Genomic DNA, 12547 nt, shown 5'->3' with positions numbered 1-12547 from the left:
CTCTTCCCACATCAGGTTCTGCTGAGTTCAGGAAACAAAACAACAAACAAACAAAAATCTCAGCCAACGTCTCTCTTGTTCCTCTCCATTTTCCGTTTTGATTCTATTTCTCTGATTTCTTTTCTCATGCTCCACTGACTCCCCAAATTTGGACATTGCTAATTTTAATTTTAATGTCTTCTCCAGTGTGTGCTGTAGAAATGATTGAGCTCATTGGTCCAATGTTAGTTTCTGAGTCTTTAATTCCAGACAACACAGAGCTGCTGTGTTGTAGGCAGCCTTTAGGAGTTTACCAGAATCTTGTACAATATAATGTATTGTTTGTCTACACACTATTCATTCATTCATTCATTCATTCATTTTCCATTCTGGGTGCAGTGTTCCTCCTCTCATCTCAGTCCCTTTTCCTCAGTTCTATGTGTTCCCACCACCTGCAATCCACTCCTCTATTTCTGTTCAGGAAAGTGCAGATCTCACATGGATTCAGCAAAACATGGCTTATCAAGTTGCTGTAAGACTAAATACCTCCCTGTTGACAAAGGTTTCTGTCCCACCTGATTCCACAGCATTCAGCCCCAAAGAAACACACAGAGGCCTACATTAATTATAAGCTAGTTGACCTAATAGCTCAGGCTTTATTATTAACTAATTCTTACATCTTACATTAACTCATGATTCTTGTCTGTGTTAGCTACGTGACTTGGTACCTTTTATCAGTGAGGCATTCTCATCTTGCTTCCTCTATGTCTGGGTGATGACTGCAGACTGAGCCTTTCCTCTTCCCAGAGTTCTTCTGTTCTTGTCACCCTGCCTATCCTTCCTACCAGTCTACTGGCCAGTCAGCATTTTATTAAAACAATACAAGTGACAAATCTTTACAGGGTATAAGACAATTGTCCCACAGCATTTTTTTTTCAAAACAAAAACTCAGAATCTGATCTCCTTTGTTTAGCTGTTTTCTTGACCATTATCCACAACAACTTGTAGTCAACACTCTAAACGAAAAGCATCCATAATCTATTTTTTGGCAATGTGGGCATAGTTTTCTAGGCTACTTCCTGCTGATTGGGGGTGCTGATAATCTTATGGGGACCTAAGGAAAATTTAGAATTATTGGGTCTAAACCAGCAGTTCTCAACCTATGGGTTTTGTCCTCTTTGGTAAATCTCTATTTCCAAAAGTATTTATATTGTGATTCATAACAGTAGTGAAATTACAGTTATGAAGTAGCAACAAAAATAATTTCATGGTTGGGAGTCACCACAGCATGAGAAACTGTATTAAAGGGTCGTAGCATTGGACAAGTTGAGAACCACTGCTCTCAGCAGAAGTACTAAGTATTTAGTTTCTGAATAGGAAATCTATTGCAATGTTTTAGGATTTTTGGAGGGTTTCTTTTTGAAAGAGATTCTCATATAGATTTTACTAGCCTTGACCTTTGTGTGTAGCCAAGAATGACTAGATCTTCTGGCTCCACCTCTTTCTACCAGGTAGACCAGTGCAGATGGTTTCTGCCATTGCTACTGGAGATGGAATGCAGAGCTTCGTGCATGCTGGGGCAAACACTCTAACGAGTTACACCTCCAGTGCTATTAAGGAGGCGAAATTAGATAAGTGTGACTACAAAGAACAGCATTTTTCGTGCCCATTACACACACATTCACTACATACTGTTGCTTGAAACAGGGCAGACATAGCAGGTAAGGTATAGGTTTTCACCTGTAGGAGGGAATGTGTCCTGCGTTGGTGGTTAATGGATTGTTTTCTAAGAAACTTTCTGAAAGAAATAAAGTGGATCTATCAACATCTCTCTATTTAGATTTCAGGTTATCTTAGAATTCACTTTCGGGGGAAAGATTTTCGAGTGGCAGTTTGGACAGCATTCTATAGCATTTTTTCTGGAATTTTTTCAAACAAATTTAATCAATAAGACTCTTGATATAACTAAGTACTTTGGTCTGTTCCCAGTAGGTTCTCTTTAGTAGCAAAATTTTCTGTGAGTGGAAATATTCATAAGCAAGCAGAAAACATTGTTGATTGCTAAAATGATGCTGTTACTTAAATGATTTAGCATCCTACGAAATTTCATGCAACTAGAACCAATTACATTGCTGAAAATAAGTTGCTATTGTCAGTATCTGGCTGATAGACATATTCAATAAAATTATTGCATTGTCGAATTCTGCAAATATTGTAAAGTGGTAGAAATGCTTTTCATCTGCTCCAGTTTTCTATTTACTGAACGAGATGTTATAAGGATGAGACATTATCCATACCAAAGTAAAGCACATGCAGCAACCCAAATCTCTGCATTTGTAATTCAGGACCCCTAGTTTCCTGTCCAGGACCAACCTCAATGGCAACACTCCATTTCAGAAGGCAAGCAACAAATTCACTGAGTTAATTGAAAACTAAGCTTCACAACAAAGTATTCCAACTTTTACCAATACATCTGTGCCTACTGTACTGTTTCTTTATCTGACTTCAGGGTTTGCCTCTACTTGCTCTTTGTTTGCCTATGGCTGCTTACTCATTTTTCCATACTGACTTCTGGTCTGAATCTAGAATGCAGAAGCAGACAAGTGGGAGAAATCAGTCCCCGAGAGGAAGGAACAAGGACATAAGGACACATGGGTGCCTTGTTGGTCATTGGCCCTGACCAACAGCTAGCCAGAAAGATAGGGACTGAATTCTTCTAGAAATCCTGTGAGCTTGCAAGAGAGTCCCAAGCCCCAGAAAGGGTCATCCTCTAGCTTGACTGCATTTAAACTCTGTAGTTCAACCATACACCATAAACTAACCCAGGAGAATTGCTTTTAAGACACTAAATAAATGTATGACCATTTATTATGTAACACTAGAAAACTATGCACAGTCCACAGCTCTTGTGGCTCCATAGTTTGTATCTCTTTGGAGTCTCACAGCCTGAATTCCACCAGGATATGCTACCCCAGCTTGAATCCTTTCCCAGATCTTGTCATATTTTCCATAAGAACAGAGTCCGCGTGCTGAATTACAATACCAGCCTGAATGCCCCCACGTATACACAGCTTGTTCCATAATTCCAAGTCAATCATACTCTTGACTAAGTCTATCCAATACCATATAGCACAAAAAAGGTCAATTTTCATATATATATATATATATATATATATATACATACATACACTCTTGTTTAAGGTATTATACCATTCATTTAAAAATGTAATGTATCATTAAAATTACAGATTAATAGACAGTAATCTATAATAGTAAAACTATAGTCATGTTAGTTAACTTTTCTAGATGTACAGAGATATATTTCAAATAGATGTGTATTCTTCAAACCCTTCAAAGACCTACAGAATATGGCATTTAAAATGTTTTAAGAGTTTAGACCTCTCTCAAAAGTTAGACATGTCTGCTTTTGCAGTACCAATTGCTTCAGAGAGGTTGATGGTCATTGAAGAAACTTGCTATGGAATTTGCCTTCAGTGTTACAAGGCTACTCATTTGAGCAAGAAACTGGCCTTGCCTAGACTACTTGATGGTATGCTGTATAAACTGGACATGTAGGACAGAAACTGGACATATAAACAGAAAAATGACTGTTGAACTTGCCTAAAGAAGGTGAGGCCGTCCTTCAGGGTTCCTACTTCATGAAAGAATCTGCCAGACATTCTGCAGGACACAGAAAGAAGTATCTGACAAACTTCCAGTAGAGGCAAATGAGTCTTTCAAATTTCTTGCTTTATGGAAAAGTCTGCCAGATACTATGGACCTGGTGGCTGAAGATGGAACCCCCAATGTTACAGAAGAACTTCAGGTGACTGTCCAGGCAGTGAGATATCTCTGTCAATTCTAAAGTTTTAGAATTTGCTTACAATACACTATCTGTTTACTTAGGTGATATTATATCTTTCTGGGGTCTTTGATGAAGTTGAAGACAGTTACAATATTCCTTAGCTATGATAAAAGACAAACTAGATATGAAATTTTAGACTCACAAACAAATATTGTAATTGTAATTCTTGCTTGATACCTGTTTTGTTATATGTAATTTTAGTATGTCAAAGTTAAAACCTTTCTTTTTATTTAGCCAAAAGGGGGATTTTAGGTGGGATTCTCCTCTGTATGCTGTGAATATGTTTTATTATCATTGGTTAATAAAGCAATTGCTTTGCAAATACTTATTGTAACTTTTTATGTCTATAGTATTTCAAAATAAATTGCTTAAAAATAAACTTCATGATCACTCTCATAAAAAATTAAAGTATGATTATTTTTTGGTGTAACTAATTGAACCCATATGTACAACAACCCACACAGCCTTTTTCATGTTAGGCAAATGCTATGCCAGAGTTAGAGTACCAGCCTTTAACCATATGTATGGATTTTTGTTTATTTGCTTGTAGAAGCTAACTTTATTTGTGAAATAACCAGGCTAGCTTAAAGGATAAATAGTTATATTTTTATTTATTATAAGGGGAAACTCATTTCACAGGAGTGGAAAGTCCAGGCTCTGCTTGGCTGTGGTGGAACCACACAGAGAGCGAGCACCTGGTCCGTGCACACGTTTTTCTCCCTGTGTCCCAGAAAAGCCACCACTCATCCTTAGATCCACCTCTTAAAGATAATTGGTTAACAAAGCTTCCCCCATTGTCTCCCCCTTTTGTCTAAACAAGAGCGATCAAAACTCAGTACAACTATATACAATAAGAACAAATATCAAGTATAAAGTTACAACCAATATAAATAATATTAAGCAAGGAGCACAAGACAAATGTTTTTACAAACATTTTATTTCAAAGAGTCTCAGCTAAACCATAAGAGGAAGATAACTATGACTATCTAATCGTTAACCCCACCGTAGGCCTGAGAAGGGAGATAATATCACTTGAGTAGGCAGGAAGGGCAATCAAGCAGCTTCCAAAGTAAGTAGAATATGACAGAGACAATTGGTTACCTGAGCAATCACCCAAAGTCTCATTTGAAATGTTGAAGCAAACAACTTTGGCTAAGGCCTAGCATAACTGACAGACCATTTTCAGAGGCAGGAAATTTTTCAAAACCATCTTAGTGTGTCTTGGCAAGATTTGACAGTCTTTTTTCTTATGTTCTTATGTCCAGATACCATGTACTTTGTCAGTGGTTGAGGCATGAGCAGTTCTTTGCCAAAAGGCCAATTATGCCAAGAAGAAAACAAACTCCAAGTAGAGTGTCTTTGGTGCTCAACATTCTCTCAGGAATAGATTGGTGCTGTAAGAAGCAATTATGTCTCATGTCAACAGAACCCTAAGTTATTTAAATTATTTAAATGCCATGTTCTGCAGATCCTTGAAGTGGTTGAAGATTACCTAGCTATGCAGAATACATTCTCTATGTATCTAAAGAACTTAATCAATCTTATTACATGTATAACAAACATGAACAACTATTGACCTATATCCCTTGTAACTTAAATACTAAGTTGTGTCAGTATATTAAATAATCTGTAAACAAATGTGCAGCAAATGAGGACAATGACCTCAAAATGTAAACAATGTATAAGTATCTTGTTCAGAGGTAAGAATAATATATATTGCAATATGAACTATATCCTAAAAGATGTATCAATATACAAGATGTCCTAAACAGAGGTAGAAACAAGCATATATACAATTTTACAGAATAACTTTGCATAGGTGTATAAATATTGTAAAGAGAAATAACAAATACAATTTGAACTTGTATCAATATACAAAAAACTATGCCAATGCAAATTATCCATAAATAATAGCTCATAAGTATTCACTCTATTGCCCACTATTATTACCCCTTTTTTTGAACCTACATAGTTTCCACCCCAACTCTCTACATTATACAAGCAATAATCAACAACCCTTAACTGGTGTTCCCAACTCTGAGGACAAACTTTTTTGGGAGGGAGGCGCCATGCTCTAGAATTGCTTCCCACTGTCATGGGGATGATGTTCTTTTTATGGGATTCTGCAAAAGTAAAGTGATGGTTAAGTTTCAAGATTACTGTCTAGTATAGTTGCAAATGATTTCCAAGCAGTCGATAGGGTTTCTTCCAAAGTTCTTATTTGGAGTTCTGGCCAGAATGTCACGAGAAGATGCGCCATTTAGCAGCTGGTACCCAAAAAGCAGTGTTATAGCAGTGCTGTCAGCATCATGATGTCATCTCAACCAGGTGGAGTTGTTGTTGTGGGGCCCCATCTATTTTCTGGAAACTTTAAGGATTACTGTAGGAAAATCTATTGCTCATTGTGGAAACTTAATCATTATTCATAGAGATATACATTTAATAAAGAATACGATATAGACAAAATAGACATAGAAAAAGTAAATTTTTTTAAAGTCTTTTTTTCTGTCTGATATCAAACGGCTCCCAATATGAGACAGAAACTCTGAATGTTTCTTTTAACAATGAGCTTGAATTTAGAGAAGCACAGAGCCATTTTCCAACTTCAAAGTCAGCTCTATATATTGTGCATGCCTCATCCTTGATTCCACCTCTTAAAGATGATTGGTTAACAAAGCTTCCCCCATCATTTGCTTTTTGTTTTGTTGTAATTAATTCATATATTTTTTAGGTTTTTGAAATGGTATCTCACTATCCAGGTATCCCTTTGTAGCTCAAGCTGACATCCAACTCCCGATTTTCCTGCCGCAACCTCTCAGATTACAGGTTTATACAATAATGTAAAAGTGCGTTTTTTTTTAAGAAAAAATTAAACTACTTCTAAAGATAAAAAACAAAATAAAGAAGTTGCTTTGATCCATGGAAGGGCAGAATACAGCAATGTGGGAAATCCAAGCAGAGACATAGGAAAGAAGGTGGAGTCAAGCAGAGGCTATGTAGCTGCCAAAGGAGAAAAACACCAGAACCTTGCTGGTAAATCACAGCTTTGTGGTGCTACACAGATTAATAGAAATGGGTTAATTTAAGATCTGAGAACTAGATAGAAATATGCCTGACCCATCAGCCAAACAGAGTTGTAATTAATATAGTTTTGTGTAATTATTTGGGTCTGAGTGGCTGGAAAATGAAAAAGCGCATAGCACCTTGAAGGACTGCCCAGTCAGGAGCACACTATGGCCTCCTTCTGAATGGCCAGATAAGAATATTGTCTCCTCTCCAGAACTGCTAAACTAGACTAACCAAATCTGCTACACTGAGCTCCAGTCTATCCCAAGCAACTTGTCCACCTTGCCACCTACACTCTCAGCTCTAAACTGATTCCCCAGATTCTTAGAATCCAAGACCACCTCATCTCAGGTAACATGTCCATTCCACCTGAAGATCCTTATGTCCCTTTGCTCGCTCTACCCATTCTCTCCCCCAAGTCTAGGGCTCACTGTTGTTCTCCCTCCTGTATTATTCTATGCTTGAAAAATTTCTCTATAATTTCTCGTATCTGAAGCAACTGGAACTGCTACTGAGGTGGCTGGGATACGTATCATAAATAGCCAATACCTACTATCAACACAATAATATGAGATAAAGGTATAATAGATACACAGGATAATAAATACCTTTATATGTAAAAATAAATATTACACACTATACATGCACAAATCATCGTCATAAAAATTTTTAATTAAAACCAAAATTGATCAAATTATTTTGGGACCGAAATTTGACTCCTTTAACAGCCATCAATATGATTGGGCACATAATTATCATCAAGGGCCTCAATATTCTCTTTTCTCTATGGAAAAATATTTAAAAGTTTACTTATGCTATCAGCATTTTTTCTTCAGGCTAGCTGCCCTCTGAGGTAGCAGCTCCCTACGTAGGTTAGGGTGTGAATTGGAAATGATCCCAAACACTTACACAGAGCTATACTTTGGTTGGTGTTTTCCCAAGACCCCAAAGTGTTAAAGGCTTGCTTGTCCTTAAGTTCCTGGGGCCATGTTCCTCAGAGGACTATGAAACTCCATCCTCTTCCTCTTTCCCTTTGCCCCTAGTAAACAATATAAGCAATTTCCGTTTCATGACTCCCACAGGGATATGCTGCCTCACCACAGGCTCCAAGCAGTGGGGCCAATCACAGGTTGAACCTTCCAAACCTGTAAGCCAAAATAAGTCTGTTTTCTTCATAAGCTAATTGTATCTGATATTTTGTTACTTTTGTGGGAAACTGGCTGGTACACATAGTTGGCTGTGTAAGTAGCAGGCATTTTACTGTGATAAAAACATGGCCTGTGACCTCCATCCCTGACTGAGTGTTTGCTTCTCAGACTCCCAAGTGAGCTTTATTTTCAAGAGAAGGTGATGGAGGGCTGGGCATGAGCCAAGAATGTATGAAAGCAGAAAAGCTACTAAGAATTTTCTTCACTTACTAAAGATTTTAATTGCAAACAAATATTAAAGAGTAAAAATGAAAAAGCATATTGACCTCAAGTACTGGTCCCCAAAACAAAGACCCAAGATCATGACAGGCAGAGCAAGAGCTTTGGCAATGCCTTCGAGCTCTTCTGGGAAGACTTATTTCCTGTTACTGCCATTGCCCCTCAGTGCTGTGGAACTTCGGCTGTCTAAACAGATCTCCACTCTGTTGGTCAAACTCTCTGTCTCATTCAAAATACCATCTCTAAAACTAACCACCCAAGTCAGTTAATTTAAAAAGAAAATGTTTTTATTTTTGCTCACAGTGTTGGAGGTTCTGGTTCAAAATGGACCGATTCCAATGTTTGGGGATTTTGATGACCACAAACACATCATGAGGGAGGGTTCAGAGTAAACCACTCACCTCATGAGCGAGAAAACAGCACAAGAGAGGGGCAGGACTATACCGGGGTCCCACATTACGCTTCAGGGGTACACCTCCACTGACCTAAGAACACTCTACTGAGTGTTCTCTAAAAAGAACACTCTACTTGCAAAGATGCTGCCAATTCCCAAAAGCTTTGTTGCCTTAGTTTGTCCTCTATTGCTGTGATAATAGCTACCTCAAAAACAACTTGGGATGAAAAGGTTTATTTCAGTTTATAGTTGTGGTCCATCATGAAGAAAAGTCAGACACTTGGAAGCAGGGACTGAAGCAGTGGCCACGGAGAAGCGCTATGCAATTACTGCCTTGGTTTGTTCAGCCTGCTTTTTCATACAACCAGAACCCCTTTCCCAGGGGTGGCATTGTGTACGGTAGGCTGGGTGCTCCTCCATCAAATGCTTCATTCCTCAGTTGGGGGTTCCTCTTTGTAAATGACCCTTGCTTGTGTCAAGTTAAAAACAAACAAACAAACAAAAAACCCCACCTAACTAGCACAGGGAATATTCAATACCCAAGTTTTATAGCAGTGTCCTCTCCCAGAATGTATGTCTCAAACGTTTATTAGATTTTATAACCACAGGGGCCTTATTATGTTTCCATCATAATTGGGGAACTAGACACCAATGTTTTCTGTTTGTTTGTTTTATAAGGGATAGAGTCTATGTTTTCCAGGTACCCCAACCTCCTAGGTTCAAGTGATCCTCTTGCTGCAGCCTCCCAAATATCTAGGACTTTGGTATCGATAATTTTAGAGGAGTGGGGACCCTGCGGCTCAGCAGAGCCTTCCCGGGACGGGCTACAACTGGGATGTTGTGTGCCCAATACAGGCAGGACCAAGAGGTGGCCCAGCTCCCGCTCCGAAGAGAATGGTCACTTCCCTGCCGGAGGCACCCACCTGTAAACCCTCTCCAGGACAGAGGTGGGGCTCATCTGTCGCACACCAACTCTGCCCGGCTGGAGATAGAGACAGAGACCCTCATCAGAGCAACGAACTGAGCTCCCAAGGTCCAGTTGAAAGGCAAAAGGAGGGAGATGACGAGCAAGCAAGTCAGGACCCCGAGGGGTTGGTCCACCAACTGAGGCAGTGTGCTTGTTCTTATGGGAGCTCACCAAATCCAGCTGGACCGGTCCTGAATGAGCATGTGATCAAACTGGACTCTCTGATTGTGGCTGACAATGGGGGTTGACTGAGAAGCCATTTGATAAAGGCACTGGGACTTGTTTTTACAGCATGTTTTGGCTTTTTGGGACCCTAGTCTATATGGATGCACAGCTCCCTAGGCCTGGATGTAGGGGTGGGGAGTGCCTCGGACTTCCCACAGAGCAGGGTTCCCTGCCCTCTGTCAAGCAGGGTGGAATAGGGAGGAGGGGGTGTGGGGGAACGGGAGGGGATTGGGAGGAGGGAGGGAAGGAAGTCTAAATATTTGAATGGAAATATAAAAAAAGTTATTTCTCATCAACTCCTGGCAATTTTAAAAGAAAATGCCTGGTGTTATACCAAGTGAAAGTAATGGGCTTGCAAGAGGGAATCCATCAAAGAAAAACAGACTTTCTTTGAAGTTTTTTTCAGAAAAAGGAAACTAACAGAGCTTTAGATTTCACTGATTCTCAAGAAAATGAAGAAAATCTTCTGAATATAGAGGATCTGAGATTGACCAGCTTGTTCCTGCTGCACAGTCCTCACCAATAACCTGTGAGAAGAGAGAGAGCTCATTATCATTTGTGGGACTGAATAATCTCAGCAACACTTGCTATCTGAATAGCATTCTTCGCGTGTTATATTTTTGTCCTGGTTTTAAATCTGGAGTGAAATACTTCTTTAATATTATTTCAAGGAAGAAAGAAGCTCTGAAGGATGACTCTAATCAAAAAGATAAGGGAAACTGCAAAGAAGATCCTTTGGCAAGCTGATATGCAGTTTACAGTCCTTAATAATCTCCGTTGAACAGCTTCTGGCTGGTTTTCTCTTAAATCCAGAGAAATATACAGATGAACCTGCTACACAATCAAGGCGACTGCTTACCACACTCAGGGAGCTCAACCCTACGTATGAAGGTTATCTACAGCATGATGCACAGGAAGTGCTCCAGTGTATTCTGGGAAACATTCAAGAAACATGCCAACTCCTGAAAAAAAAGATGAAGTGAAAAGTTTGCCTGAATTATCTACAAAGGCAGAAGAAAAATCTCATCAGAAAGAGGAAATGAGAGGAGCCAACAGCACGGAGATTGACAGTATGAGGAATCTGGAGGAATCTGGAAAAGGAAAAGTGACAGTGAGCCTGGTAACATGAAGAAGAAAGGTAAGTTGTCCATGGAATCCCAGTCATTGGAAGAGAACCAGGGACAAACTAGATCAAAAAGAAAAGCTCCTGGCGAAACATTGGAGGCTTCTCCTACCATCATCCCCAAGTGTGTTTCTGAAAATGAGAGTGTAAGACCCTCTCAAAAGAAATCAAAAGTTAAAATAAATTGGCTAAAGTCTACAACTAAGAAACCCAGCATTCTTTCTAAATTCTGTAGTCTGGGGAAAATAACAACAAACCAGTGATCCAAAGGACAATCTAAAGAAAATGAGTCTGATCTTGTAGAGAACCCAGGGAAACAGGAAGGTGATTTTACAGCTAATGGTGGTAACTCGACTCCCCAGGAAGCAGTGGCACACCTGTGACCGCCAGTTGTGTGAGGTCCATAAACAAAGGTGCAGAACAAATTGGCTTTGAACTTGTACTAGTCAGCTAGTATCAAGGACTCGCTGTTTGTAATGTGAAAGCTTAACAGAAAGAAGAGATGATTTCCAGGATATCAGTGTCCCGGTACAAGAAGATGAGCTTTCTAAAGCTGAGGAGAGCTCTGAAATTTCTCCAGAGCCAAAAAACAGAAATAAAGACCTTGAGATGGGCAATTTCACAATTTGCTTCAGTGGAAAGAATTGTAGGGGAAGACAAATATTTCTGTGAAAATTGCCATCATCATACGGAAGCAGAGTGAAGTCTCTTATTTGATAAAATGCCTGAAGTTATCACTATCCATTTGAAGTGCTTTGCTGCTAGTGGCTTGGAGTTTGATTGTGATGGTGGTGGACTTTGCCGGATCAACACTCCTTTATTGACACCTCTTAAACTGTCACTAGAAGAATGGAGCACAAAGTCAACTAATGACAGCTATGGATTATTTGCTGTTGTGATACTCAGTGGCATTGCCGTTAGCAGTGGGCACTATACTGCTTATGTTAAAGTCACTGACCTTAACAGTCTGGAACTAGATAAAGGGAATTTTGTGGTTGATCAGATGTGCTAGATAGGTAAGTCAGAGCCACTGAATGAGGAAGCAAGGGGAATGACTGAAAATTACGATGATGAAGTATCAATTAGAGTTTGCGGAAATATCCAGCCAAGTAAGGTTTTGAACAAAAAAAAATGTAGAAGTTGGACTTCTTGGAGGACAAAAGAGCAAAGCAGGTTATGAGCCGTACAACAAAGAGTCTGATCCTGGTAATGTTGCCCAGACAGCATTTGCTGAAAACAGAAGTTCTGAAACTAATGATACTAATGGGACCCACAAATCTGACAGAAACAAGGAATCCAGTGACAAACAGGCATTAACATGAATGGATTTGAGAACAAAATTTCATACATACTGTAACGCTTAAAGGAGTACAAGGGTAAGTGGTTGCTTTTTGATGATACTGAAGTAAAAGTTACAGAAGGAAAGGACTTTTTAAATTCTCTTTCCCCTTATACCTCTCCTACATCTACTCCTTACTTGTTATTTTATGAGAAATTATAG

General features: G+C 39.2%; 1 pseudogene; it reads left to right on the top strand.

The window, feature by feature from the left end:
- The first annotated feature begins 10241 nt into the window (after positions 1 to 10241).
- On the top strand, positions 10242 to 12547 carry LOC125397600 (ubiquitin carboxyl-terminal hydrolase 1 pseudogene; annotated as a pseudogene).

The sequence above is a fragment of the Myodes glareolus genome, chromosome 12 (assembly GCF_982192425.1).
Source record: "Myodes glareolus chromosome 12, mMyoGla1.1, whole genome shotgun sequence".
Classification (NCBI taxonomy): domain Eukaryota; kingdom Metazoa; phylum Chordata; class Mammalia; order Rodentia; family Cricetidae; genus Myodes; species Myodes glareolus.
This window is presented reverse-complemented; position numbering and strand designations above follow the sequence as displayed.